Source organism: Nanorana parkeri, unplaced genomic scaffold (assembly GCF_000935625.1).
Source record: "Nanorana parkeri isolate BGI_ZX_2015 unplaced genomic scaffold, ASM93562v1 scaffold371, whole genome shotgun sequence".
NCBI classification, from domain to species: domain Eukaryota; kingdom Metazoa; phylum Chordata; class Amphibia; order Anura; family Dicroglossidae; genus Nanorana; species Nanorana parkeri.
In genome coordinates this window covers 624,850-628,016 of record NW_017306639.1, presented here as the reverse complement: position 1 = coordinate 628,016, position 3,167 = coordinate 624,850, and the positions used below count along the sequence as shown (strand labels likewise).

The following is a 3,167-nucleotide window of genomic DNA, read 5'->3' as shown; positions in this document are numbered from 1 at the left end:
GTTTTTGCTCTCAACTTAGCGGAAACGGATGGAAATGGCCATGGTCTGAACATGCAAATTCACTTCTTCTTCAGCTACCAATGATAAAAACAACTAAAACAAAAGAGCTAAACACGGGAGGACATGAAAATGAAATACTCGTATTGTCAATGCATGAAAAGAAAAATTTCCATAGAACCAGAGGTGACCCGGGAGCTAGTCAAATCATTCCGTTCTACACTTGGCTCCTTTCAACAGAAGTTTTACATTTTTGTTTTTTTTGGGTCCTCTTGTGCATGTAATTACCCTTTTTTCCTGTATGGTAATAAATGGGGAGTGTTTGGAATAATGCCTTTTACAAACAATGGTCACATTTCTCTGGTCCTCGTAGTCTTTTTCTGCTCCGCTTTGCATAAGGTGACACAAATATTCTTCCCACAAAGTCATGTCTATCCATTCGTTACAGCTATCCCCCTTCCTTTTCCAATAAAGTGAACCTGTCATGTTTACAGACTAACCTGACAAGATGTTCAAAAAGTGTTGCTGCCAAAAGTAACCAGATTCCTGCGTGAGAAGGTCAGTCTTTCAGAGGTCGCTTCGTGCAACACGTAGACCTTCATGTGTGCTCATTTTATTTCATACTGTCCCCTCACTTGTATCAAGCTGAAGACCTTCCTCCGTTCTGATGGTGAAATTTGAGTAGCAATTGCTTACAGTAGCCTACATGACACCATGGCTTCTGCGGCTGAACCGGAGAACTGCATATTGCAGCAGACAATTGTCTCCAGAGAATGTGGACTTCCAGTGTGTGATTTCGGGGGGCGATTCCCTCACTATGTACTTCTAACTGACATTTCAAGTGATAGGAATATAAGGAGAGCCTATGGGGAACTGGTGACCTTCCCGAAATGTTTTCACTAAGAGCCAGCCGAATAAAATGTCATTATTTAGATTGTAAGCCCTCAGGGGCAGGGCCCTCCTTACCATCTTGTCTTAAATTGTATTGTGATGGTAATGTCTTCCTTATATTGTAAAGCGCTGTGCAAACTATTGGCGCCATATAAATCCTGTATAATAATACATATAATAATAATTTGACAGCATCAGTCAAGGAAGGTTCATTGGTTAGTGACCTAGGTAGCAAACCAGCCTACTGGGCCATCATGTATCACACCTTGAGAGCGATCGGCCATTCAGGAAGAGTTAAAATGTCTGGAGCTATTTTTTGGCTTTGGGTAGAGTAGTAAAGGGTCGAAATCCCTTATTGGACAGTTGTCACCAGAACAGGTGTCCCCATGGAAAGGTTCCCCTTACCTCTTAAATTTTGGATTTCTCCCGTTCTCAATGACAGTACGAAGCGAGGGTTGCATCTTCAGAAGGAGGACACACACATATCAGTGGTGGGTTTAACTCTTGTCTACTCCATCCAAGACCAGAAAAAAGTTTTGACCCTTTAAGGACGGGAGAGTTTACTCCGAGGCGCTTTGGATACGGTGCTGTAAGTTTGAGCGTGTGAGTGTTTTGCCCCAACGTATGCACCAGAGACAAGCCGAGACAATATTCCAGGCAGCTTGACTACGAATTGTTAACCTTCACCTAGTAATATGATTCTCTCCCTCTGCCTACGAGTGGCGGTAATAGCTGAAAGGTAATCTCACAAATTCCTGTTTGGTGTCTTGTTTTATTTCTACAGGTCTTGGGTGTAGTAAACACCTTCCCTGCAATGAGATTATTGGACTGATCGACGTGTAACGCGTGAACCATTCCTTCTTCCACCAGGGAACCGGTCTCTTATCACAGCACAGCATGCCGCTTTCCCGACCCGCTTTTATATTGTTACCCTTTGCAATTTTGTCGCAATATGTCGCAATTTTGAAACATAGCGACATGGAAGAGCGACGGCAGAAAAAGACCAGGAGGTCCATCCAGTCTGACACTTTTTGTTACTTGTGTAACCTTTTGGTTTGGGGTATAGATCTATGTTCCCCAAATCAAGTTTGATCTGTTATAGGTCTGACCTGACAAGTCCCAGATGGAGGCTATTGGCTTGTAAACGGTCCCCAGGAACACCAATAATTCCCCGTACAGTGGTGACCTGTGCAGTGGGGAAGGTGTTAATGGAACTATCTATCCTCGGCGACAATGTGCATTCGCGGCCCCGCCACAATAAGCTCATGCGAGCTGACAACACAGCGCAAACAATCCAAGGTTCAGAAAGGAGGCATTGATACATTCATAAAACCGAGGGGCTAAGGCAAATATTTGCCGACATCCGTACTTGGTTATGGTATTTAACCTTTGACTGAGGCAATGCCACGTTCCTGACAGGTAAGGGTTAACGCCACCCGTCAGTCCCCCCCCGCGCGTCGCCATCGCTCGCTCGCTGCCGTCCGAGCCGTTTCAGGAGCACGAACATGGAAATTCTTGATGCTGTCGCCGCGCAGCAACGCGGACAACCGAAAAACTCCTCAGCCAACATCATTAATCATCTCGGGAATCTTCAGGCAAACGACGAGCGCGGTCCAAACGTCGGGGCTGGAAGAGTGATCCGCGCAGCCGGTGAGTGCACGAGCGCGCACGAGCTGTCAGTGCAGATACTAATAGAACGTGCACGGGAAGAGTCGGAGCGCACCCGAGCTAGACCTGGCAGGAGTTCCCTTTTCGGTTAAGTGACCGGCCGTGCACCGCTTATTGTAAGATCCTACGGGATAATCCAGCTGTGCGTCCTCCATCCAGAGAGTGAAAAGCAGCAAAAATAATAGGATGTGAAGTCTGCACAGGACGTGGTGCACATTCTCTGACATTGCAAAGGTTTTCTGTATGCATTAGCAGTCCCCCCCAGCCCTGTTCCACCTGGCAGCCCCCCACAAGTTGTAGACGTGGATGTCATCTCACTTACCTTGCTGGTCTGCCTTCACTTGTAAGCAGACGGATGATTCTCTGACCCACCCCATGGCATGCTCTGGGATAGAAGGACTTGTGCTGCTCCTATCCTCTTCTGAGCTGCTACGAATAGCTCCCACCTCCTGGGGGGGGGTTGTCCCTCCCTGTCCGCCTGCTCGCTGCATTCACAGCATCTCCTGCATTTCACAGGCAGGAAGAGAAAAGAGATACTTTGTACCAACACTTCGCTTTTGCAGATGAAAGGCGCAGCGGTGACTTCTGACGTCTGAGAGATGAAGATTCCT

At 46.9% G+C, this 3,167-nt stretch overlaps 1 protein-coding gene across 1 annotated transcript in view; it reads right to left on the bottom strand.

The window, feature by feature from the left end:
- LOC108789040 (glial cell line-derived neurotrophic factor-like) overlaps nucleotides 1-2,957 on the bottom strand; it is a 39,378-nt gene extending 36,421 nt beyond the window's left edge. Inside the window, exon 1 of the mRNA XM_018558964.1 lies at nucleotides 2,879-2,957. The gene's annotated coding sequence lies outside the window, so the exon portion shown is untranslated. The remainder of the gene's footprint in view (nucleotides 1-2,878) is intronic.
- Between the last annotated feature and the right edge of the window lie 210 nt (nucleotides 2,958-3,167).